This window comes from Triturus cristatus, chromosome 10 (genome assembly GCF_964204655.1).
Source record: "Triturus cristatus chromosome 10, aTriCri1.1, whole genome shotgun sequence".
NCBI lineage: Eukaryota > Metazoa > Chordata > Amphibia > Caudata > Salamandridae > Triturus > Triturus cristatus.
Window position 1 is genome coordinate 40,281,292 of NC_140593.1, and position 27,589 is coordinate 40,308,880.

The window sequence follows — 27,589 nt, forward strand, 5'->3', positions numbered from 1 at the left end:
TGTTTAAAAGGATGAGACAGAGCAGAGAGTGTGCGTGTGTGTGTTTAAGAGGGCGAGAGAGAGCAGTGTGTGTGTGTTTTGTGTGTTTAAGAGGACGAGAGAGAGCAGAGAGTGTGCTTTTGTGTGTTTTGTGTGTTTAAAAGGATGAGATAGAGCAGAGAGTGTGCGTGTGTTTGTGTGTTTTGCGTGTTTAAGAGGATGAGATAGAGCAGAGTGTGCGTGTGTGTGAGTTTTGTGTGTTTAAGAGGACGAGAGAGAGCAGAGAGTGTGCTTGTGTGTGTTTTGTGTGTTTAAGAGGACGAGAGAGAGCAGAGAGTGTGCATGTGTGTGTGTTTTGTGTGTTTAAGAGGATGAGATAGAGAAGAGAGTGTGCGTGTGTGTGTGTTTTGTGTGTTTAAGAGGACAAGAGAGATCAGTGTGCCTGGTTGTGTGCCCGTGTGTGTGTTTAAGAGGACGAGACAGTGCAGTGCGCCTGGTGTGGGCACATGTGTATGTGTGTTTAAGAGGGAGAGAGATAGCAGAGAGTGTGTGTGTGTGTGTGTGTGTGTTTTGTGTGTTTAAGAGGACAAGAAAGAGCAGAGAGTATGCATGTGTGTGTGTTTTGTGTGTTTAAGAGGACAAGATAGAGCAGAGAGTGTGTGTGTATTTTGTGTGTTTAAGAGGACGAGAGAGAGCAGTGTGCTTGGGTGTGTGCTCCTGTGTGTGTTTAAGAGGACGATACAGTGCAGTGTGCCTGTGTGTGTGCATGTGTGTGTGTGTGTGTGTGTGTGTGTGTGTTTAAGAGGGAGAGAGAGAGCAGAGAGTGTGCGTGTGCGTGTGTGTGTTTAAGAGGATGAGAAAGAGCAGAGAGTGTGCGTGTGTGTTTTGTGTGATTAAGAGGATGAGAAAGAGCAGAGAGTGTGCGTGTGTGTGTGTGTTTTGTGTCTTTAAGAGGATGAGAGAGAGCAGTGTGCCTGGGTGTGTGTGTTTTGTGTGTTTAAGAGGACGAGAGAGAGCAGTGTGCCTGGGTGTGTGTGCGCGTATGTGTGTGTGCTTAAGAAGGCGAGAGAGAGCACAGAGTGTGCGTGTGTTTACGAGGGCGAGACAGAGCAGTGTGCCTGGGGGTGTGTGTGTGTGAGGGTGTGTGTTTAAGAGGGCAAGAGAGAGCAGAGTGGGCGTGTGTGTGTGTGTGTGTTTAAGAGGACGAGGGAGAGCAGTGTGCCTGGGTGTGTGTGTTTTGTGTGTTTAAGAGAACGAGAGAGAGCAGTGTGCCTGGGTCTGTGCGTGTGTGTGTGTTTAAGAGGACGAGAGAGAGCAGAGAGTGTGCTTTTGTGTGGTTTGTGTGTTTAAAAGGATGAGACAGAGCAGAGAGTGTGCGTGTGTGTGTTTAAGAGGGCGAGAGAGAGCAGTGTGTGTGTGTTTTGTGTGTTTAAGAGGACGAGAGAGAGCAGAGAGTGTGCTTTTGTGTGTTTTGTGTGTTTAAAAGGATGAGATAGAGCAGAGAGTGTGCGTGTGTTTGTGTGTTTTGAGTGTTTAAGAGGATGAGATAGAGCAGAGTGTGCGTGTGTGTGAGTTTTGTGTGTTTAAGAGGACGAGAGAGAGCAGAGAGTGTGCTTGTGTGTGTTTTGTGTGTTTAAGAGGACGAGAGAGAGCAGAGAGTGTGCATGTGTGTGTGTTTTGTGTGTTTAAGAGGATGAGATAGAGAAGAGAGTGTGCGTGTGTGTGTGTTTTGTGTGTTTAAGAGGACAAGAGAGATCAGTGTGCCTGGTTGTGTGCCCGTGTGTGTGTTTAAGAGGACGAGACAGTGCAGTGCGCCTGGTGTGTGCACGTCTGTGTATGTGTGTTTAAGAGGGAGAGAGATAGCAGAGAGTGTGTGTGTGTGTGTGTGTGTATGTGTTTTGTGTGTTTAAGAGGACGAGAAAGAGCAGAGAGTGTGCATGTGTGTGTGTTTTGTGTGTTTAAGAGGACAAGATAGAGCAGAGAGTGTGTGCGTGTGTGTGTTTTGTGTGTTTAAGAGGACGAGAGAGAGCAGTGTGCCTGGGTGTGTGCGCCTGTGTGTGTTTAAGAGGACGATACAGTGCAGTGTGCCTGGGTGTGTGCATGTGTGTGTGTGTGTGTTTAAGAGGGAGAGAGAGAGCAGAGAGTGTGCGTGTGTGTGTTTAAGAGGATGAGAAAGAGCAGAGAGTGTGCGTGTGTGTGTGTTTTGTGTGATTAAGAGGATGAGAAAGAGCAGAGAGTGTGCGTGTGTGTGTGTTTTGTGTGTTTAAGAGGATGAGAGAGAGCAGTTTGCCTGGGTGTGTGTGTTTTGTGTGTTTAAGAGGACGAGAGAGAGCAGTGTGCCTGGGTGTGTGTGCGCGTATGTGTGTGTGCTTAAGAAGGCGAGAGAGAGCACAGAGTGTGCGTGTGTTTAAGAGGGCGAGACAGAGCAGTGTGCCTGGGGGTGTGCGTGTGTGTGTGTGTGTGTGTGTGTTTAAGAGGGCAAGAGAGAGCAGAGTGGGTGTGTGTGTTTTGTGTGTTTAAGAGGACGAGGGAGAGCAGTGTGCCTGGGTGTGTGCGCGCGTGTGTGTTTAAGAGGGCGAGAGAGAGCAGAGAGTGTGAGTGTGTGTGTGTGTTTTGTGTGTTTAAGAGGATGAGAGAGCAGTGTGCCTGGGTGTGTACACATGTGTGTTTAAGAGGATGAGAGAGAGCAGAGAGTGTGTGTGTGTGTTTGTGTATGTGCGCACGCGCGCACGCAGAGACAGGGCCAGATTAGGAAAACGTCCTGTACGTGTGGATTTTGAGGAGGCATGGGCCTGATTTGAGGAGGGGTTTACCCACCCTGCCTCTCTGGTGGTAGTCATTGATACAGAAAGGGGAGGGGGAGCAGATTCCATCTTCAGTCATGCAACCTCTGCCCACATAGGTGACTGAACAAGCCATGGGGTTCTCACTCGATCTACAGGATTAGTCCCTTGTTGTGAGGTCTTCAGTTGAACAAGGACTTCTGTCCAGACACGAGTGTTTGCGATCTGGCAACCATCACCTGCAACAGGGGATGGAATATTGATTATACTCCTCCAAGATGGCCCCGATGAAGCGCCAAGGCTAGCCGCCATGTTGCTTTGGAGTTGCGGTCTCATCTTCTTCCCGCTCTCCTGACAACGCGCACGCTACAGCCAGCCTTCAGTCTATTTTAGCAACCGGAGACACACATCGCTAAGATGCGGTCTCCAGGGAATCGTGTAGGTAAGTTAGCCGAGGACGGCCTTGATGAAGTAAGTTACGGGGACAACATCACGGAGCATTCTCTGCGATGGCCGTGTACAGAGTTTTTTTACTCTGCCACAATCGGAAACCTTTTTAACGATCTTAGGCAACTTGTTCTCCTCGACAGGATTTGACTACATGCCCTTCATCCCTGGCATAGACCATAACCCATTAGAAAAGCGTCCAAAATGTATGTAATTCTGACACACAATACAATACATGTTTAAGTGTTGTTTTGTCTTGTTTGTTTAACAATGTCTCACGTTGTGGTGGGGACATTACACAACCATGGAGTTGAGCGAGGACTTTCACACACAAGGAGTGATCACTCGTTTAAATTATTGATCACCCACACGATAAGGGTGTGGCACATTTATTCTTTGCGACAGTTGTGGGCTTGTCACAAATTCTGATGAGCCCTGGTGTTTTTAATGTTCTCTTTCTTATCATTACAGATATAGGATGATTCATTAGTAACCATACGTATATTAGGTGCCTGCGCATGGCATGCTACCCAGTGTATCCCTATTATAGAATGTAGTGAAGTGGTACTATTGAGACTAAATTCCCAATACGTCCTGATGAAGAGACATTAGGAAAACGGCTCGAAACATGTTCACTACTAATTTCTGAAGCATACTGTGAGAAGTTGGCCTGGTATATGCTGTCCTCTAGTTATAGTGGGCACCCTGTACCAGTCCAAACAACCCCTTATTGATGATAGGTTAAAGACAACCTTTTTAGAAAGCTATCCTAGTGGTAGCTATGGAGAGCAGCCTTCAGGCTAAGTCTTGAAGGAATGTAAAGCAGCTTTTTTTACCAGTCTATAATCTCTTGAGTGGCTAAATGAAAGGAGACCACACCAGGTATATATTTAAAATATATGTATTTATTTCTAAACACACCCCTCTAGTCTCTTTATGAGGCTAGAGGCAAAAGCACATAAGTTACACTTCAAATATGACAGCAAAGTAGCACAAATACATGTTAGGCCCTAGGGGCGAGCCAAACCATATACTAAGAAAGTGGTATATGAACCACGACTTAACTAGACACAAGGCCTAGAGCCTGTAGAGTCGCTGGGACCCCAAGGAACCACCCATGGTAGTGACACATGGGACCCATGGGGGCCGTGTGCCATGTGAGAACACAGCCGCGAGCTCCCGTTAGCTTCTATGGGGAAAGTCACGGTTAGATTTTTAGAGTTAAAGGACACTTAGAAATGGACTAGAACCAAACCCTCTTGGACTTAAACAGTTCTAGGGTCAACACCCACGGCAGCACCGGAGTACTTGCGTTACCTCACCCAGGGAAGCCGGGTGCATAGGTGTCAAATATTGTTGGGTCACGTCGTCGTTTTTAATGGAAGCTGGCGAAGAAGTGCTGCTGCCGGGAAGATGCGATGTGTCCGAAGAGATCCAAGCCTGGATCGGAGAAGTGAAGAACCTGAAAGCAGAGGGGACAGAGTCTCGGTCACTTGCAAGTGACCAGGGGCACGATAAACGAATGCCCACCGATATCGGGTGTTTCAGGTAAAAGAGGTGAAGCTTGACTCTTCTACCACAAGGACCAGGAGGTGTCGAGGACAACCAGGAGCTGTATTTGAGCTGTTCCACAAAATATGTCAAGTGCTGCAGCATCGGTGCCCAGATTGGACACAAAAAGCCTTGGCAACAGCAACCCATGCAGAAAGGAGAAAGATGCTTCAGTGTGGACCAGCAAGGTCCTGGAGACTCCCCAAGTGATGGACAGTCAGGGCACGTCTGGAGCAACCAAGGAAGCCCAATAAAAGTAAAGTTACCCTTCTCAGGGACCCACAAGTTGACGGACGAGGGATCACAAAGGGACCTCAAGAGGAATCACAAAATGGCGGCCCACGGGTCACTCGGAGTGGGTAGGCCAGCAATCTTCAGTGGATTCACTGCTCGGGGACTGGGCTATAAGTAACCCAATGCACAGCCTCAAGGGACATCGAGAAGCTATTGCACTAGCAAATGTGCACAGTTTCCAGGGGATCCGGTTCCATGGTACCCACGAGGGCTACGGGTCTCAGCTTTGCTGGGGACTTGGTTCAGCCTCTGGGAAATCTGGAAATCTACCTCTGGTGTTGCAAAGTCTTCGGTGTCCGGCGGGAGCTTAGGAGGTGCAGACCGGAAAGATGCATCTTTGGTGCCTCCCAGGCAGGGGAGTAACTCCTTTAGCCCAAGGGAGATTCTTCAGTCATCTGGCGTTGAACAGATCGTCGAAGGTCCAGGATTCAGTTTCAGAGTTTCGTCCAGGAATATCTAAAATTCTGGTTACAGAGGTTCCTTCTTTATACCCAAGGAAGGGGTTGGACTAACTCAGGGGACCCACCTATGGGAGGGTTTGGAAAGAGGGGTGGCTGCACCCATTTCCTTTGTCCAGTTTCACACCAGTGGTTCTACGGCAATACCTCAGATTTAGAAGAAACTGTACGAGGAGGGCTAATTACTTTAAGGAATCCGAAAGGCTCACTATCCGTCTTAAAGAGAAGGGTTACCCAACTGGACTGTTAAAACGGGCCAGAAAGCGGGCCTGGTATTGCCCTCGTGAACAACTGTTGGAGGTCAGTCAAAAACACATGGAGACAGGCAAGATCGTCTGCGTTTCCACATTCAACACCAAGAGCAACAATATAAAAAAAGTAGTGAATAAATACTGGAATTTGGTTGCGAGTGAACTCCAAACCACGCAGGACCCCGTCTTTACCTTCAAGAGGGGCAAAAATATCAAGGATACAGTTGTAATCGCATACCTCGAAGCACCCAAGCCACCCGATCTCAGAAGCCACTTCGGTCTCCCACCGGTGACCGGACACCACAAATGTGGACAATGCAAGGTATGTGATCTACGCCAGGAAGAAACCACATTTGTACATACCAACAGAACATACAAACTTTCCCAGTTTAACCAATTGCAACAGCTCAAACGTTATATATGCCATCCAGTGCCCCTGTGGTCTTATATATGTTGGGCAAACTACCCAGAAAGCCAAAGTTAGGATTTTGCAACACATGAGCAGAATAAAATGGTTGAACATTACATGACACACCACCATTCGCCTAACAAATTAACATGGTGGGTACTAGAGAAGATCATCCCCAATGCTAGAGGGGGCTCGATTGCGAGGAGTTTGAACTATAAGGAGTGCAGATGGAGCCATCTACTTAACTCAGTACAGAATGGGTTAAACGAGATGGAGGAGACCTCGAAACAAATGGGGCAACTTTAAGTTGTCCAGATCACTGACCCTGTTCTTGAGACGCTCTATTCAAAACATCGTTCATATTGAGCCATTTAGAAAGCCGAGTAATTTTCCTCTAGAAACCTGACCACTTGTTGCATGAATGTATATATTACACCAAATTCTTGATATGTAACCCTGTATATACCCATGCATAACACTTGGAAATGGATTGGGAAGTGTAAATATGTTAGTTCAGAACGGTATGCACACTCCCAAATTTATTTACCACTTTTTGGTTAATCACTGTTAAACAAGTGATTTCTGTCACATAGTATACGCACAACAAATCCATTAAACGAGAGCACTTTTGTCAGTTCCTCGACAATGGGTATTGGTTTAAGATGATGAGCATTCGATACAGAAATCGACTGTTTGACTGTATACTAACTGTACCCAAATCATGATGGTTATTAACACTGTATATAGTCACGTACTACTTATGGAAATAGCTTAGGAATTGGAACTGTGCCCCGTAATTAGAAATGAGGAAAGGTTTGCACTTTGCAAAAGAAGAAGCTTTCTTAAATGTTTACTTTCCGTTTAATCATTGCCAAATAAGTAATTTCGGTCACACAACATACGCATGACAAATCCTTGTAACTGAAGTGTGTTGTTGCCAGTTCCTCTGTATATGATAATGCTTTAAGATTATTACTGTACCAATGCACTGAAAATTCGTACTGCATCATAGTGAACAATGCATAATCGCACGGGCTCTTCAATCGCCTACTACGTGATCATGGGTGCATTTCTACGTGACCCTCTATTTGCTCAGATTGTTCCCGCCTCCTGTTAGAGGCACGAGTCATAGTTGCCACCCTACCCGGCAACGCTGCAAGATGCTGGACGCGCTCCGGCGCCAGCGTCATCCGTTGCTTAGTAACCGGCAATCCTTCACAACGCGTGACGTACACGCGCACGCTTTATCGGCTACATCAGCAAGCTCATTGCGAGCGCTGCTGTCAATCTACCCAGACGAGCCAGGACTCATGCCTGCCGCCCGTGATTCAGTTTCCAGCTACTGACAGCTAACAAAGGTGAGCAGTGATTGCCGCTCGAGCCCCCTTTTACTTTAATAGCTAGACGGCTCCCCTTCTCATCTTATTCTACTTTTCCACAGACACATTACAAGAAGCGATTGATTTAATGACTGGCCCGCTTCTCCTAATGCTATCATGATTCAGCTTCAAGCTACTGACAATTAACAAAGGTGAGCAGTGATTGCCACTCGAGCCCCTTTACTTTAATAGCTAGACGGCTCCCCTTCTAATCTTATCCTAATTTTCCACAGACACATTACAAGAAGCGATTGATGTAATGACTGGAACGCTTCTCCTAATGCTATCATCCCGAGAATTACGTCAGATGTCCCGAATATACCTTGTACTGTCACAAGGAAGGTTAAGGTGCAAGCCAACCACGCTAAACCTTGAACTACCCCTTAGGTGAGTTTTATACCACCGTGCACACTGTGAGTCATTGGCTTTTTTGACAACACACCTGATTAAGGCATCTTACTACTTACAGGCCGTCACCCCCTGTCCCTGTCCTGATGAAGACCCGCACTGACTGTATAGTAGTGCAGTATCTGGGTTGAAACGTCGACACTAATCCCTGGACCAGTCGCCAGAGCCTGCGAAAAAACTAATTGATTCAGTTCGCAGATCTACTATAAATACTTGTTTTCTGGCCATCAGAATTTTTTCAACTTTTTAAAGCACTTTGTACATATCACGCACCTTATCACTGAGCCCCACTTGTCACCTTGTCACAAATTGTATATCACTTTGTACCTTGACGGCCTTTCAAAATGTTTTTGGGTATGTATTTGAATGACGCAATTTATATATAAAAATCTCAGAATACCCTACAGTTTGTTTTGTGTGTTGCCTATGACTAATTGCAAATTTTGAATAACGCATGACTTGTGCTAATTGTGTAAAGAGGCCTTTTTTCACCCAACAGAACCACTGTTTCTTTGATATAATATCACCCAGGTTCTGAGGGATACTGGGTTACCCCATTGTTCACTAAGCTCAGTTTCACACCAGAGCAGGAGCTGGTAGCCCCTGCAACCGGTTTGAGCTGGACTATGCACAGGGACGCCAAATGTGCCCCCAGTGCAGGACTTCAAAGCACTCCTGGAGTGCACCCACCCAGCCCCAATACACTAAAGCCTGTCTGGAAGGTGGTAACACCTCCCTGTGACAGGAAAACTATTGTCCAGGCCTCCCCTGCCGGGGTTTCGGTCAGCTGCAGGAGGCCAGACTTGTGTCTGTGGCTGCCACATCCATTTTGTTATGCCAGGGCTCTATTAAGCTGGTACTGGGTATACAAGTGCTGTCATGTCTCTCCCTCTAGAAGGGTGGGACCGTACTCCCACACCAGTTACTGTTGATTTCAAGGTGTTTGACACCAAACACGACTTGTTTCAGTGCAGCCAGTCCAAAGTTAGCATTTACAGTTTGGTTATAATGCACTTAAGAGTATGTGGTCAGGCTGCATCACAGACAAACCCGGAGAAGAGATTCTGAAGGCTGCAGAGGGGCTCTGCTCATGCATGGGCACCCTCTCACACAAAACAAGCACCCTTCCTTCAGGATTGATAAGGCCTGCCATAGGGGTGACTGATAGGTTTATATGTGCAGTGATAGATGAGATATAGTGAACCTATATCTCTGTAAGGGGTGCATGCACCACCTTACCCAGGCTGCAGTAGCAGACCTGTGGTGTCATTTTGGAGGGCTTCCCAGGGGTGGCATAATACATGATTCAGCCTCTGGTAGGCCTCTGGGGTACCTATGCCCTGGGTATATAGTATACCATATACTAGGGACTTATAAGGGCACCCCAGAATCCAATCTGTGGTTATACCTAAGGTACTAGGAATCAATTTAGAGAGGAAGCAGCTAGGCTGAGGTCCTGAATAGCAGGGCCCCAGCCAGACTAAAGTCAAAAAACAGTGTTACAGCTGCAAAAAGTGGGGGTAACCATAAGAAGCAGATCCTACTCTCCTACACAAACTCCCCCCCCCCCCCCCAACGCAGGGACATTAAACTAACCTTGACCAGTTGAGTTTTCATGTTCTAAGTGGAAATATCTGGAGAGTCTATCTGCATTGGCATGGTTACTCCCAGGTCTATGTTCCACTGTATAGTCCATCCTCTGTAGGGAAATGGACCACCTTAAAAGTTTGAGGTTTTCACCCTTCATCTGTTTTAGCCATGAGAGGGGCTTATGGTCTGTCTGAACAATGAAGTGAGTACCAAACAAGTATGGCCTCAACTTCTTCAGAGCCCAAACCACAGCAAAGGCCTCCCTCTCAATGGCCTACCAATGTTTCTCTCTGGGGGTCAGCCTTCTGCTAATAAAAGCTACTGGCTGATCTTGACCATCATCATTCAACTGTGACAGTACAGCCCCTACCCCCAACTCCGATGCATCTGTTTGCACAATGAACTTCTTGGAGTAATCTGGACTCTGCAGAATGGGAGCAGTGCACATGGCCTGCTTCAGGTCATCAAATGCCTTTTGACAGCTATCTGTCCACTGAACTTTTTTGAGCATTTTCTTGGAAGTAAGGTCATCCAATGGGGTCACAATGAATCCATACCCTTTTACAAATCTTCTGTAAGACCCAGTCAGGCCTAAGAATGCTCTCACCTGAGTCTGGGTAGTAGGAGCAACCCAGTCCATTATGGTCTGGATTTTGCTCTGCAATGGTTGAACCTGGCCTCCACCTACAATGTGGCCCAGGTACACAACCTGACTCTGGCCTATCTAGCACTTAGTAGCCTTGATACTTAGGACTGATTATTGCAGGGCCTCCAAATCATTCCTTAGGTGGACCAGGTGATCCTCCCAGGTGGAGCTAAAGACAGCAATATCATCTAGATATGCTGTACTATAGTCTTCCAGGCCTGTAAGGACTTTGTTCACCAACCTTTGGAAAGTGGCAGGTGCATTCTTCAAACCAAAGGGCATTACCACGAATTGATAGTGCCCACTAGGGGTAGAAAATGCTGTCTTTGGCTTTACATCATCAGCTAGTCTGATCTGCCAGTAGCCAGCTGTCAAGTCAAATGTGCTGAGAAACTTGGCTGAGGCCAAAGTATCTATGAGCTCATCTGCCCTTGGGATGGGATGGGCATCAGTCCTAGTGACTGCATTGAGACCCCTGTAATCCACACAAAACCTCATCTCTCTCTTTCCATCTTTGGTGTGAGGTTTAGGCACAAGGACTACTGCACTATCCCAAGGGCTATCTGAGGGTTCAATGACTCCCAAATCCAACATCTTTTGGACTTCTGTCCTTATACAGTCCCTGACACGATCAGGTTGCCTGTAGATCTTATTCTTCACAGGCAGACTGCCCCCAGTGTCCACTCCATGAGTGCACCAGGTGGTCTGACTTGGAGTCAGAGAAAACATATGTCTAAACTGGCTGAGAACTTGTCTGAAGTCAGTTTGTTGCTGGACAGTGAGGCTGCCTGCCAAGGCTACACCATCTACTGATCCATCATCAGGGATCTGAGAGAGCAGGTCAGGGAGTGGGTCACTCTCTTCCTCCTGTCCCTCATCAGAAGCCATGAGCAAGCCCATGTCTGCCCTGTCAACATATGGTTTTAGTCTGTTGACATGAAGTACCCTATGGGGACTCCTGGGGGATCCAAGGTCTACCAAGTAGGTGACCTCCCCTTTCTGTTCAACAATGGTATGGGGGCCACTCCATTTGTCCTGGAGGGCTGCTGGGGCCACAGGCTCCAACACCCACATTTTCTGCCCTGGCTGGTAAACAGTCAGCAAAGCCTTTTGGTCATGTGAGGCCTTTTGTAATTCCTGGCTAGCCTCAAGGTTTTTAGTTGCCTTTTTCAGATACTCAACCATCCTGGAGCGGAGACCAAGTACATAGTCCACTATGTCCTGTTTAGGGGGTTTGTGAGGTAACTCCCATCCCTCCTTCATCAGACACAAAACACACCTAACAGGATGGCCAAACAAAAGTTCAAAAGGGCTGTAACCAACCCCCTTTTGAAGCACCTCCCTGTAGGCAAATAAAAAGCAGGGCAAAAGGATGTCCCATCCGTGCCTAAGCTTTTCTGGGAGACCTTTGATCATGCCCTTTAAGGTTTTGTTGAACCTTTCAAATAAACCATTGCATTGTGGGTGATAGGGTGTGGTGAATTTATAATTCACTCCACACTCCTTCCACATTGCAGTCAAGTAACTAGACATGAAGTTTGCAACCCTGTCTGATACTACTACCTTAGGAAGACCCACCCTTGAGAGTACTCCCAAGAGGGTCCTTGCCACCACAGGTGCTGTGGTGGTCCTAAGTGGAATTGTTTCTGGGTACCTAGTGGCATGGTCCACCACCACCAGGTAAATCTGTGCCCAGATGCTGTCTGAGGATCCATGGGACCAACTATGTCAATCCCACCCTCTCAAAGGGAACCCCCACCACAGGTAGTGGTATCAGGAGGGGCCTTTGTGGTTCCACCTGCCTTCCCACTGGCTTGACAGATTACACAGGAGCAACACAACTCCTTAGTGTATTCAGACATGTGGGGCCAATGAAAGTGAGGAACAATTCTGGCCCAAGTCTTGTTTTGGCCCAAGTGTCCTCCTAGGGGAATATCATGGGCTAGTGTTAGTAGGAAGCCCCTAAACTTCAAAGGTATTACCAGCCTCCTGGAAGCACCAGGCTTGGGGTCTCTACTCTCTGAATATAGAGTCCATCATCCCAATAAATGTTATGGGTGCCACTAGCATTCCCAGCAGCCTCATCCGCAGCTTTCTTTCTGAGGGGTTCAAGAGAAGGGCAGGTTTGCTGCTCCTGGATCAGATCTGCCCTGGAAGGCCCCCCTGTCCCAAGAACTCAACCTGGTCAGGTTCAAGCTCCTCTGGGACAGTTCCTTCTTCAGGTCCAAGGTCATCTACCTCAGGAGGCTGATCTGTATTCTGAGTCGGGGGGAAGGCACTGCCTTAACCCTACTGCTCCACCTCTTGGGAGGCACCTGGTCCATTCTGCCAGATGCCAGGGCCTGTTCAGATTTAGACATTTTGGCCTGTGACCTAGTCACAGCAAATACATGTGCAGGGATCCCTAGCATTTTTGCATGTGTCCTAAGCTCCACTTCAACCCAAGCTAAAGTTTTCAGATCATCGCCAATCAAGCATTCAACAGGGAGGTCTGTACTTACTACAACCTTTTTGAGGCCAGTTACCCCTCCCCAGGAGAAATTCACAATTGCCAATGGATGGTCTGTCCTGACATTGCTAGCATTGGTCACTTGGTACATTTCACCAAGTATAATCTGCCCAGGATCCACAAGATCTTTTGTCACCATTGTGACACTTGCTCCTGTGTATAATTACACGTGAGCTCCACAGTGCGTGGAGAAGGGAACAAGAGGCACGGGGTTCTAGGAGCTAGCAGCCTACAACACTAAATGTTAACCACAATGAGCTGCTCCTAGTGTAGTGACCACTGAAGGGTTTGGGTTATATTGTGAGTGAAGGCATCTCACAAAATGTTACGGACTGGTCTCACACACCACCTGGTGTCATGCTTCATCATTGACCAGTCCTCGCCTTATAAAACCTTGGTTTGATTGAGGGCAGGCATACACCTGACGACAGGGATGCACTTCTAAACTAAGTGGGGGCCTGTGAAAAAGTGAGTGTGAATAAAAATCATTATAGTTATCTAATTATGTTTTAATGTGGCAGGTAACTATATGATATTAAAATCAATAAACGGTGTGTGGGGAAATTATTGTCCCCTAACCGTAGTGTAAGCGGTCGACATGTTTCTGCCGTGTTGGCCCAGGTGGGTCCAGGGCATTCATCAGGACCTAAGTGTAAAAAGGGGGGTGGCTCCGTTCTTACCAACTGGTAGCAAGGAAATACCACTGTGCGGGTGTGACCTGTGTCACTCTCCACTACTGGATGGCTTCCAAGTTCAAGCCTGTAATAGAAATTTGAAAGGAAGAACATATAACAACAAACTTTGGCCACGGTGAGGTACTGAACACAATAAATGCACTGATTCAGTAATAAGTGAGTGACTACTCGTGTGACATGTGATACTCTATATGTGTACATGATTTCAGAAAAGCATGAATTGAGGTAGGATCTCACTGTTCTTACCCTAAATGCCAAAGCTACTTGCCCCATGGGAGGAGGGGAGGGGAAACCCCTGTTGTCAAACCCTGTAAAGAGAAACACAGACCACGATCGGCGTGAAAATGTGATCAGAGGAAAAAAGGAAAATAACTTGAAACAATCAATCACAGTTATATCTGGAGTAGTCCGTTAAACAAACACACAGTCATTCTTCATTCAAACTCTTACTGCCTCAAGGAAAGTTTCCCGCATTGCTCCTAGGTGACTGCTCCCGGTCCTCCCTGATGTAGGAATGAGGAGAAAGTCATCGAACTATATATAGTGTGGCCAATTGTGGTGATTGATGTTAAGTGTATCAGCAATTTAGGTAAGTTTCGCCAGGTGCGCGACTTCCTGTGTCCTTGTGAAGAAAAGAAATGCCTGGTTGAGTAATGGCGAGGGTTCGCACATGCTCAGTGTCGGGTGCTGAGGCTAAGTCCGCCCAAACTGCATATGATCGAGTGGTACCAGGGATGAGATTGTGACCCCCCTTCAGTTGTGGCTCTCTAGCTGTGGGAGAGGCTGCGCGAGTTAACTGGTTCCTCGTGCAGCCGGGACCCACCCGAGTGTGGGCATGGCTGCGCATGTGTACTGTGTCAAAACGAAGTCGGAGGCCGCCCAAGTGTGGGCGCGCGTATTATGTGCACATATTTCGGGATACTTTGCATGAATAGTACTCCTGTTTAATGCATTTAAACCCGAAACCAACGGGAAGGATAATCGGGACAGTGATAGGTGAAGTGAATCGTAGACCCGAATTTGGTTTCATTAATCACGCGAAAAAAATGAAGGGTGCTATGTGCGCTGGTTTTTGGCAAAAAGATTTTTTGTGACCGTGTGTAAGAGGTGGTAGCATCTAAAGGGGCATGTCTTGAGGCATATTTGCTGGTGGGGTAACTACGCAGCAGACGTGAATGTCGGTATTTAAGAGCTGTGTGTTGTATGAAATATGACAATCTTGGAAATATACAATTGGCCAACAAAGTTAGATGGTCTCTGAAAGCTGGTGACGGCCCTTGTATTGTAAACTAACAAGTGGAAAGGGGCGCCACAAAGACGCTTCGAGGTGGGCTAATTGAAAAGGCCAGGTGTGTGTATATCAGGGATGAAAAAAGGGGGGTCTCGCCTGGAGTGTTAGGATTGTGTATGGTGGCACGTGTTTGTCTGCGGAGGGTGGGTCAAAGGTTGTTAGCGTCCCATCTGTAGCCATGGGATCTCGTCATTGAGTCCCTTCTCCCAGGATCGCAGACGGTAGACCCATCGTTGTTCCCTTACATGTAGGGCTTTTGTCAGATCAAACTTGCGTTTCTTCATCACTTCCAGGATAGACCACCTGAGGTCCGTGTCCTCATGGTTCTTCTCAGTGAAGTGACTTGTCAGTTTGCTATTAGTCTTTTTACACCGGATGGTGCTCCGGTGTTCGTTGATGTGAACCTTTATTTTTCTGGTGGTCATTCCCACATATTTGAGGCCGACTGGTCAATGATGAAGCATGACACCAGGTGGTGTGTGAGACCAGTCCGTCACAATTTGTGAGATGCCTTCACTCACAATATAACCCAAACCCTACAGTGGTCACTACACTAGGAGCAGCTCATTGTGGTTAACACTTGCTCTTGTGTCCCTCTTTTCCATTAATCAAAGGCTGCTGTCTGTATTTTCCCAAGTTACTGGGACTCACAAAGGGGAACATATCCATGCCCCATCACAGATCAGGACAGCCTGAGTTGGAACTCTGACTAGGCCAGAGTCCATCTCAGAACCCAGGGTTAACCCTACTACACCCTTATTCTGAGTATGACCACCACCAATTGTAGCTGTACTAGGGGGAACAGTTGCCTTAGGGGCAATGGTGGCTGGAGTTGAGTCTTTGGACTTGGTGCAATCACTAGTCCAGTGAGTTTTCTGCTTACATATCTTGCATCAAGGTTTCTTTTGGCCTTTTCCTTTGTTAGATTGGGACTCCCCCCCACCCCCCCCCCCCGAAGAAGATTTTTGGGAACCTTGTGAAAACTTCTGGTCTTTACCCTTCTCCCCACCCATGTCAGAGTTCTTTGAATCTTGCTTCTTCTGGTCGCCTTGGTTCTGAACCTTCTGCCTCACCCTGGTTCTGACCCATTTGTCTGCCTTCTTTCCCAATTCTTGGGGAGAGGTCAGATCATAGTCCACCAGGTACTGGTGCAACAGCTGATTCTGTCAATTATTAAGGATCTTCTCCCTCATAATTACATTGTACAATCATTGAAAGTCATGCACCTTGCTGCCAAGCAACCACCCCTCCAGAGCCTTAGTAGCACAATCTACAAAGTCCACTCAGTCTTGGTTGTGTGCCTTTTGGGAATCTCTGAACTTTAACCCATATTGTTCAGTGGTTAGGTCATACCCTTCAATCAATGCACTTTTCATACTGGAGTAATCATCAGCATCCTCTTCTCTAACAGTGAGGAGCTTATCTCTACCTTTGTCTGCAAAGGAGAGCCACAAGATTGCTGCCCACTGCTCCTAGGAGACCCTCTGTACTTTACAGGCCCTTTCCAGTGCAGTAATCCATTTGTGGATGTCATCCCCACTCTAGTAGGGAGGGACAATCTTGTTTAGGTTTCTATGGTCATGAGATCTCTCCCTAACAATAGGGATGTTGCTGCCACCATGGGACTCTAGTCCCATCTTTTGTCAAGCTCTATGGAGCTCTAGGGACTCCCTTTCTAGGGCTATCTGCTCTCTCTTGATTTTCAGCTGAGCTTGCTCATACTGGGGCAGTCTCTCCCTCCTCTCCTGAGATGTTTCCCTCCTATGAGAGGAGACAGAGGTCCCTATGAGGGGTCAAAATGGTTAGACTCCTGAGAAGGAGATCTGGACCTTCTAGGCCAACTCCCAACTCTTCTTGGTGGAATAAAGAGAGGGCCATCATGGCCATCTTCATCATCTTCAGGAGGAGTTGCATTTTCCAGGTCAGGATCATTTTCATCCTCCTGGCCGGCTCCAGAGGTCAGGTCAGGGGTGTCTAAACCCATAAGCCCTTCCTCATCAGCTGCCCCACCCACTCTGCCTACCCCTTTAGACCCTGTAGGTCTTCTGAGATCTTCCAACAGAAGTACCTCTATGAGGCGTTGGGTGTTTGCACTTTTGCCTGTCTTCAGTCTCCTAGTACTGCACAATGCTCTCAATTCCAAGAATGGGAGGTTATCATACTTGGAGGGAAGAAACCCACTGGCTTCTGGCAGGGACCCACTGGTTCCTGGTATTGAAGACATTACTAGTGAGGTGTGGTGTATTGCACTATCTACTCTAGTGTGGCCTACTAAACTCTCCTGAGTTGTAGAAAGGGTGTGTTAAGCCCTTGACACACAACTCTAAGTTCAGTAGAACTTACTGTATTCTAAGCTTGTGTTATATGTACCTTAGGTACCTTTAGTGGTTTTCAGTTAGTCACTCAATTGAGATTATCTGGTAAAACAATAGCAAGCTGGAATCCCACACGCTGCACACCAATGTGAGAAGTTGGACTGGTATATGCTGTCCACTAGTTATAGTGGGCACCCTGTACCAGTCCAAACAACCCCTTATTGATGATAGGTTAAAGACAACCTTTATTGGAAGCTATCCTAGTGGTAGCTATGGAGAGCAGCCTTCATGCTAAGTCTTGAAGTAATGTAAAGCAGCTTGGTTTACCAGTCTATAATCTTTTGAATGATCAAATGAAAGGGCAACCACACCAGGTATATATATAAAATATATGTATTTATTTATTACTAAACACACTCCTCTAGTCTCTTTATGAGGCTAGAGGTGAAAGCACATAAGTTGCACTTCAAATATGACAGTAAAGTAGCACAAATACACGTCAGGCACCTAGGGGCGAGCCAAACCATATACTGAGAAAGTGGTATAAGAACCACGACTTAACTAGACACAAGGCCGAGTGCAGTATGAGAACACAGCCGAGAGCTCCCGTTAGCTTCTATGGGGAAAGTCGCGGTTAGATTTGTAGAGTTAAAGGACACTTAGAAATGTACTAGGACCAAACCATCTTGGACTTAGACAGTTCTAGGGTCAACACCCACGGGAGCACCGGAGTACTCGAGTTACCTCACCCAGGGAAGCTGGGTGCATAGGTGTCAAATGGTGTCGGGTCGCTCGTCGCTTTCAATGGAAGCTGGCGAAGAAGTGCTGCTGCTGGGAAGATGCGAAGTGTCCGAAGATATCCAAGCCTGGATCGGAGATGTGAAGAACCTGAAAGCAGAGGGGACAGAGTCTCGGTCACTTGCCAGTGACCAGGGGCACGATAGACGAATGCCCACTGATGTTGGGTGTCTAAGGTGAAAGAGGTGAAGCTTGACTCTTCAGCCACGAGGACCAGGAGGTGTCAAGGATGACCAGGAGCAGGATTCGAGCTGTCCCACAAAGGATGTCGAGTGCTGCAGTGTCGGATTGGACACAACAAGCCTTGGCAACAGCAACCCACGCAGAAAGGAGAAAGATGCTTTGGTGTGGACCAGCAAGGTCCTGGGGACTCCCCAAGCAATGGAGAATCAGGGCACATCTAGAGCAACCAGGGTAGCCCAATAAAAGTAAAGCTACCCTTGTCAGGGACCCACAAGTCGACGGATGAGGGATCGCGAAGGGACCTCAAGAGGAATCACAAAATGGTGGCCCACGGGTCACTCGGAGTGGGTAGGCCAGCAATCTTCGGTGGATTCACTGCTCGGGTCTGGGCTATAAGTAACCCAATGCACAGCCTGAAGGTATGTCAAGAAGCTATTGCACTAGCAACTGTGCATGGTGTCCAGGGGTTCCAGTTCCACGGTACCCACTAGGGCTACAGGTCTCAGCTTTGCTGGGGACTTGGTTCAGCCTCTGGGAAGCCTGAAAATCCACCTCTGGTGTTGCAAAGTCTTCGGCGTCTGGCGGGAGCTTAAGAGATGCAGACCGGACATATGCGTCTTTGGTGCCTGCCAAGCAGGGGAGTAACTCCTTTACCCCAAGGGAGATTCTTCAGTCATCTGGCATTGAACAGATCGTCGAAGGTCCAGGATTCAGTTTCAGAGTTTCGTCCAGGAATATCTAAAATTCTGGTTACAGAGGTTCCTTCTTTTTACCCAAGGAAGGGGTTGGACTAACTCGGGGGACCCACCTATGGGAGGGTTTGGAAAGAGGGATGGCTACTCCCATTTCCTTTGTACAGTTTCGCGCCAGAGCAGGGGCTGGTAGCCCCTGCAACCGGTTTGAGCTGGACTATGCACAGGGACGCCAAATGTGCCCCCAGTGCAGGACTTGAAAGCACTCCTGGAGTGCACCTACCCAGCCCCAATACACTAAAGCCTGTCTGGGAGGTGGTAACACCTCCATGTGACAGGAAAACTATTGTCCAGGCCTCCCCTGCCAGTGTTTCGGTCAGCAGCAGGAGGCCAGACTCGTGTCTGTGGCTGCCACATCCATTTTGTTATGCCAGGTGTTGGACCCGGCCTCGTGGCATGGTCCTTACCCCCGTGGAGTGTGCCCGTTCCCCGCCCCGGCCTTCACAGGCCACCCTTCTGAACTGCACCAAGGCCCTTCATCCTGAGCTGCACGAGGTCGCATACCCCTCGTGGCTCCGCCATCTTGTTGGCACCCACGTGACTCTGTGCGCCAGCCAGCGCGACCCCGCTCAACCCGGCCTCGACCCCAGCGAAGCCCCGACATCGAGGCACCACGAACTGGCCAGGGGGTGCCGCAGGAACCATTCATCGCCCCCGGCGGAGGACAGTATCGATGGGACCCCCAACTGTCCTCCCCTCTCAAGGTGTGATCGCCCTGCAACTCCCCTGGGCCTGGCGCCTCTCCTGCTGGGCGTCTGGCCACCTCCACCCGGCCTCTCCGCCCCCACCGGGCGCCTGGGTCCGGACATCAAAGGGCGCCAGACCTATATCTGGGGCGACCCCGCCACAGATCGGCAGTTGTATCCCGGAGTCGAGAGCCCTGCTGATTGAATCGCGGCTGACCCTATGGAGAAGAACTCTTGTCGGAACCATCACGAGCCCTGCTGACTGCGTCGCGGCTCCTTCTTGTGAACACTTTGAAGCCACCTGGAACATCGGAGCCCTGCTGACGCTGTCGCGGCCCAACCTCGCTGAAACCTCCCTCGGAGCCCTGCTGACGACGTCGCGGCTCGAGCTGAGCAGAAACCATCTTGAGAGCCCTGCTGATTGGATCGCGGCTCTCCACGAACTGTACGCCAGAGCCCTGCTGACGCCGTCGCGGCTCGACCCCTCCGAGATCCGGAGGTCCTCCAGCTTGAGGATAAGAACTGGGCCCCAGGTACCCTCGTACCGCACTCCTACCAAAGACTGTCCCGCTACCCCTACCCTTCCAAAGAGACACTAAGACTTTTGGTGGATCCCTCGATCCCTTCGTGTAAATATTGACCTCGTAACCTTTTTATTGCTGATAAAGAATTGCTTGTCTTGAGACAACCTCCTTGAGTCCTGTGTGGTGGTGTTACTGGGCTAGTACGTGATAGGAGAAGGATCTCTCAGGAGACTTCTCGGCAGCGCTCGGCTACTTCGTACAGTGTGAGGGCCCCCCTTGGTGGTCTCGCCGTCTCCTCGGGGTCCGCCTTCCAACATTTGGTGGCCAGCGACGGGATCCGAGCCGAACGCAGTACGTACCAGCCAGTACCCACTAGCTACCCATCCAAACGGACAGTAATCATGAGCAGCCAGGAAAACAACGCGACAATGGAGTTCCAGCCCGAACGGCTGGAAGAATATACGCACAAAGAGTTAAAACAGTTCTGCAAAGACAAAGGCATTGCAACCACCGGCCTAAGTACCAAAGAGGACATGCAGAAAGCTCTGAGGACATGGCTGGAGGCTGGGGCAGGCCCCTCCCAGGAAGAAGGTCCCTTGCCCCTGACTGAGACCATATCAACCGCACTGACTCCGGCAACCGGAGGAAGAAAGAGCCTAGAAACCGGCCTCTCCGAAGAAGAAATACGAGAGCGGGAGAAGGTCCGGAACCACGAGCTAGAGCTCGCACGACTGCGGCTGGACGGCGAACTCCAGCTGGCGGAAAAGAAACTGGCCCTAGAGCAGCTACGGCTTCAAGAGGAGATAGAGGAGAAGAGGCGACACCGGGAGTTGGAGGAAAAGAAACTGACCCTTGAGCACGAGCGCAGCCTCAAAGAGCTCGAAATCAAGGCCAAGAACGGAGGGACCAACGCCCCCAGTACTAGAGACACTCCACCGCCTGCCGAGACCAAGGTACATATCCCGAAAGAGGTCGTCAAGGAGTACTACAAGAATGACGACATCCAACAATGGTTCAAGGCCTACGAGGTGGCCATGACCTCTCATCGGGTGCCCCGAAAAGACTGGGGCGCGGGCCTGTGGGGGCGGTTCCTGAGTGAGGGTCGAGACACACTGCTCCAGCTGCCGGAGGAGGTGGTGACCTCCTACGATCACATGAAGGAGGCTCTGCTCACCCGCTACGGGCTAACCGCAGAAATGTACCGCCAGCGGTTCAGGGACTGCAAGAAAATCCCGGGCACCACCTGGGTGGAATATGTGGACTTTTTCAGTCGGGCCCTAGAAGGGTGGGTCAGAGGTAGCAAAGTCACCACCTACGGGCAGCTGGTCGACCTCATCGTGTGGGAACATCTCTCCAACAATTGCTTCGTGGAACTGAGACAGCACCTCCTCGACAGCAAAATGACCGACCCGCGAAAACTCGCCGTCGAGGCAGATCGATGGGTCAACTCCCGGGTCCCCCGGAACTCAATGGGGGAGTACCAGAGGAACCCCACCGGACCCCCCCGCCAACGCGGTGGAGGGGGAGGGCCGAACAGGAACCGAGACCCTCCCGCCGGGGCCCCCAGGAGCCCCCCTCGAGGGCCACCGCAGCAACAACTCTCCCCGAGCCTAGCCCGAAGGGGGGCGCCCCCGGCCAGACCCGGACCACGGCCACCAGTAACGTGCTACGGCTGCCAACAAACCGGACACTATGCCAGCGATCCGGTCTGCCCCCTGAACCGAAGAAACGGGGCCGGCGGGCCCCCGCCCCGACAGCTGGCGGCCGCCGCCCTGGGAGAAGGAGAAGAGGAAGAGGAGACCCTCGACCGAGGGGCCACTGAATGGGAGCCGGCAGCCATGTCCCTGGTCTGCCTGGGTAGCCGAGAAATGGTACCCTGCACCCCCATCCCAAGCAACACCCAGAAGTACCGGCAGCAGGTCACGGTCAATGGACAACGGGCCGAAGCCCTTCGTGACACCGGCGCTAGTGTCACCGCTGTCCGCTGCCACCTGGTGACCCCCGAACAGATCCTACCGAATGTGCTGTGTCCCGTCCGGACGGCCGACAACAGCGAAAGCCTGTGCCAGATGGCCCTGGTCCCCTTCGAGTGGGGAGGGGTGACGGGCCTGCTGAAGGTGACGGTACGCGACGACGCCCCCGTCGACTGCCTCCTGGGGAACGACTTGGAGAGTTCCCCCTGGGCTCAAGTAGAGCGACGAGAGCACCTCCGAATGCTGGGACTATCTGACTGGGCCTGCGCCATCACCCGGTCCATGACCACCCGGGCCCCCCGCTCATCCTCAGCCTCCGGGGCCGCCCAGCCCGAGGGGCTCGCACCACCTCCCGTCAGCAGCGAGGGGGAGGTGGACACCGACCGTGGACCTAGTGAATCCTCCCCCGAAGAGATGGCTTCCCCGTGCGCCCTACCAGAGCTGACACAATGGCGACACGAAGGGGGCCCCACCCGGGAGCAGTTCCAACAAGAGCAGCAGTCCTGCCCCACTCTCGAAGGGGTCCGCCAACAAGCTTCCGCCCAAACCAACGGGGACCAGACCGGCACCCACTGGGTCTACTGGGCCGAGGGCCTGCTATACAGTGAGCAGAAAGTGGCAGAACTCGGGGCCAGCCGAGTGTTGGTGGTCCCCCTCCGCTTCCGGGAGTTCCTGCTCAACCTGGCACATGATGTGCCCCTCGCCGGACACTTGGGGCAAGACAAAACGTACAGCCGTCTGGTGACCCACTTCTACTGGCCCCGGATGCGGAGAGACGTGGACAACCACTGCCGGTCCTGCCAGACCTGCCAAGCCAGCGGGAAGACGGGGGGTCGGGTCAAGGCCCCCCTCCAACCCTTTCCAGCTGTCAGCACCCCGTTCGAACGGGTCGGAATCGATATCGTGGGGCCCCTGGACCCCCAGACCGCCCTGGGCCACCGCTTCATCCTGGTCCTCGTGGACCACGCCACCAGGTACCCGGAGGCGGTCCCGCTAAGAACTATAACGGCCCCCGTGGTTGGCCGGGCCTTAATGGGGATCTTCTCCCGAGTGGGATTTCCCCGCGAAGTGGTGAGCGACAGAGGCACGAACTTTATTTCCAGATACATGCGGTCCCTGTGGCAGCAGTGCGGGGTCACATACAAGTTCACGACCCCCTATCACCCTCAGGGGAACGAACTGGTTGAGCGGTTCAACAGAACATTAAAGGGAATGATCCAGGGCCTAGAAGAGCCCCTCAGGCGGAGATGGGATGTCCTGCTGCCGTGCCTCCTGTTTGCCTATCGGGAGGTCCCGCAGAAGTCCCTGGGGTTCAGCCCGTTTGAACTATTGTACGGACACCCGGTCCGCGGACCGCTCAGCCTGGTCAAAGAGAGCTGGGAGACGAAGCCCCAAGGCGCCCTCCAGGACAAGTGGACCGGGCCCTTCAAGGTAGTGGAGAAGAAAAGTCCCGTCACCTACCTGGTCGACCTGGAGTCCCCCCGGAACCCCCTCCGGGTCCTACATGCTAACAGGCTAAAACCCCACTTTGCCCGGACCGAACTGAGCCTGCTACTGGCGACCGACGAGGGGGGCGAGGACGACTCCGAGCCCCTGCCCGACCTCTTGCAGTCCAACGTCCATGATGGAACAATCGAGGGTGTCCAACTCGCCTCTTCCCTGACTCCGGAACAGCGCAACGACTGCCAGCAACTGCTGCAGGACTACGCAGCCCTCTTCTCCCTCACCCCGGGGGTGACCCACTGGTGCGTCCACGACGTCGACACCGGGGAGAGCCCCCCCGTGCGACACAGAGCCTACCGGGTACCCGACCGGGTGCGGGCATGCATCCAGGCCGAAGATGCTGGCCCTGGGGGTCATCGAACCCTCCGAGAGCCCGTGGGCCAGTCCTGTCGTCCTGGTGCCAAAGGCCGCAGCTCCCGGCCACCCCCCGGAGTTGCGATTCTGCGTGGACTACCGAGCCCTGAATGCTGTGACCAAGACGGACGCCCACCCTATACCCAGGGCCGACGAACTCATCGACCGCTTAGGGGCCGCCCGCTACTTGAGCACGCTGGACCTCACCGCCGGGTACTGGCAGATCCAGCTCACCCCCGGCGCCCAAGAAAGATCCGCCTTTTCGACCCCGGATGGGCATTACCACTTTCGGGTGATGCCCTTCGGAATGAAGAACGCCCCGGCCACTTTTCAAAGACTGGTGAACAAGGTTTTGGCCGGGCGTGAGGCCTTCAGCGCGGCCTACCTAGATGACATTGCCGTGTACAGCAACCACTGGGCAAAGCACCTCCTTCACATTAAAGCCGTCCTGGCCGCCCTCCAGCGGGCTGGGCTCACAATCAAGGCCAGCAAATGCCAGATCGGCCACGGATCCGTGACCTACCTGGGCCATCAAGTGGGGAGCGGGCAGGTGGCCCCTCTCCAACCAAAAATAGATGCCATCCAGGCCTGGGAACCCCCCACTACCCAGACCGCTGTCCGGGCCTTCCTGGGTCTCACTGGATACTACCGGCGGTTTATCCGGGACTATGGGAGCATTGTTGGCCCCCTCACAGAGCTAACATCCAAAAAGCAGCCCCAGAAGCTGCACTGGACACCCCGCTGCCAAGCAGCCTTCGACACCCTAAAGACCGCAATGTGTACTGCCCCGGTGCTACAGGCCCCTGACTACAATAAGGATTTCGTGGTGCAGACGGACGCCTCCGAGTATGGGATCGGGGCCGTCCTGTCCCAGGCCGATGAAAAGGGGCTCGACCGACCAGTGGCCTTCATCAGCCGACGGCTACTGCCCCGGGAGCAACGATGGAGCACCATCGAGCGTGAGGCCTTCGCTGTGGTGTGGGCCCTTAAGAAACTCCGGCCCTACCTCTTCGGTACCCACTTCCGGGTCCAGACCGACCACCGGCCCCTGCGGTGGTTAATGCAAATGCGGGGTGAGAACCCCAAGCTGCTGCGGTGGTCCATCTCACTACAAGGGATGGACTTTGACGTTGAACACCGGCCCGGCAATGACCATGCCAACGCCGACGGCCTGTCCCGCTTCTTCCGCCTTGACGAGGAGAATCCCCAAGGAGATGGGTGACTCTCCATGCCTTCGGCTGGGGGGGACGCCTGTTGGACCCGGCCTCGTGGCATGGTCCTTACCCCCGTGGAGTGTGCCCGTTCCCCGCCCCGGCCTTCACGGGCCACCCTTCTGAACTGCACCGAGGTCCTTCATCCTGAGCTGCACGAGGTCGCATACCCCTCGTGGCTCCGCCATCTTGTTGGCACCCACGTGACTCTGTGCGCCAGCCAGCTCAACCCGGCCTCGACCCCAGCGAAGCCCCGACATCGAGGCACCACGAACTGGCCAGGGGGTGCCGCAGGAACCATTCATCGCCCCCGGCGGAGGACAGTATCGATGGGACCCCCAACTGTCCTCCCCTCTCAAGGTGTGATCGCCCTGCAACTCCCCTGGGCCTGGCGCCTCTCCTGCTGGGCGTCTGGCCACCTCCACCCGGCCTCTCCGCCCCCACCGGGCGCCTGGGTCCGGACATCAAAGGGCGCCAGACCTATATCTGGGGCGACCCCGCCACAGATCGGCAGTTGTATCCCGGAGTCGAGAGCCCTGCTGATTGAATCGCGGCTGACTCTACGGAGAAGAACTCTTGTCGGAACCATCACGAGCCCTGCTGACTGCGTCGCGGCTCCTTCTTGTGAACACTTTGAAGCCACCTGGAACATCGGAGCCCTGCTGACGCTGTCGCGGCCCAACCTCGCTGAAACCTCCCTCGGAGCCCTGCTGACGACGTCGCGGCTCGAGCTGAGCAGAAACCATCTTGAGAGCCCTGCTGATTGGATCGCGGCTCTCCACGAACTGTACGCCAGAGCCCTGCTGACGCCGTCGCGGCTCGACCCCTCCGAGATCCGGAGGTCCTCCAGCTTGAGGATAAGAACTGGGCCCCAGGTACCCTCGTACCGCACTCCTACCAAAGACTGTCCCGCTACCCCTACCCTTCCAAAGAGACACTAAGACTTTTGGTGGATCCCTCGATCCCTTCGTGTAAATATTGACCTCGTAACCTTTTTATTGCTGATAAAGAATTGCTTGTCTTGAGACAACCTCCTTGAGTCCTGTGTGGTGGTGTTACTGGGCTAGTACGTGTTGGAAGGCGGACCCCGAGGAGTCGGTGAGACCACCAAGGGGGGGGGCCCTCTCACTGCACGAAGTAGCCGAGCGCTGCCGAGAAGTCTCCTGAGAGATCCTTCTCCTATCCCGTACTAGCACAGTAACACCACCACACCGGACTCAAGGAGGTTGTCTCAAGACAAGCAATTCTTTATCATCAATAAAAGGTTACGAGCTCAATATTTACACGAAGGGATCGAGGGATCCACCAAAAGTCTCAATGTCTCTTTGGAAGGGTAGGGGTAGCGGGACAGTCTTTGGCAGGAATGTGGTACGAGGGTACCTGGGGCCCAGTTCTTATCCTCACGCTGGAGGACCTCCGATCTCGGAGGGGTCGAGCCGCGACGGCGTCAGCAGGGCTCTGGCGTACAGTTCGTGGAGAGCCGCGATTCAATCAGCAGGGCTCTCAAGATGGTCTCTGTTCAGCTCGAGCCGCGACGTCGTCAGCAGGGCTCCGAGGAAGGTTCCAGCGAGGTTGGGCCGCGACGGCGTCTGCAGGGCTCCGATGTTCCAGGTGGTTCAGAAAAGGGTTCACAGGAGGGAGCCGCGACGCAGTCAGCAGGGCTCGTGATGGTTCCGGCAAGAGTTCGTCTCCGTAGGGTCAGCCGCGATTCGATCAGCAGGGCTCTCGACTCCGGGATACAACTGCCGAGCTGTGGTGGGGTCGCCCCAGATATAGGTCTGGAGCCCTTTGATGTCCGGACCTATGCGCCCGAGGGGGCAGAGTGGCCGGGTGGAGGTGGCCAGACGCCCAGCAGGAGAGGCGCCAGGCCCATGGGAGTTTGCAGGGTGATCACACCTCGAGAGGGGAGGACAGTTGGGGGTCCCATCAATACTGTCCTCTGCCGGGGCGATGAATGGTTCCTGCGGCACCCCCTGGCCAGTTCGTGGTGCCTCGATGTCGGGGCTTCGTTGGGGTCGAGGCTGGGTTGAGCGGGGTCGCGCCGGCTGGGGCACGGTGTGACGTGGATGCCAACAAGATGGCGGAGCCACGAGGAGTATGCGACCACGTGTAGCTCCGGGTGAAGGGCCTTGGTGCAGTCCAGACGGGTGGCCCGTGACGGCCGGGGCGGGGAACGGCCACAATCCAGGGGGTTAAGGACCACGCCACGAGGCCAGGTCCAACAGGCGTCCCCCCCAGCCGAAGGCATGGAGAGTCACCCATCTCCTTGGGGATTCTCCTCGTCAAGGCGGAAGAAGCGGGACAGGCCGTCGGCGTTGGCGTGGTCATTGCCGGGCCGGTGTTCGACGTCAAAGTCCATCCCTTGTAGCGAGATGGACCATCGCAGCAGCTTGGGGTTCTCGCCCCGCATTCGCATTAACCATTGCAAGGGCCGGTGGTCGGTCTGGACCCGGAAGTGGGCGCCAAAGAGGTAGGGCCGGAGCTTCTTGAGGGCCCACACCACAGCGAAGGCCTCGCGCTCAATAGTGCTCCAGCGTTGCTCCCGGGGCAGTAGTCGCCGGCTGATGAAGGCCACTGGTCTGTCGAGCCCCCTTTCGTCA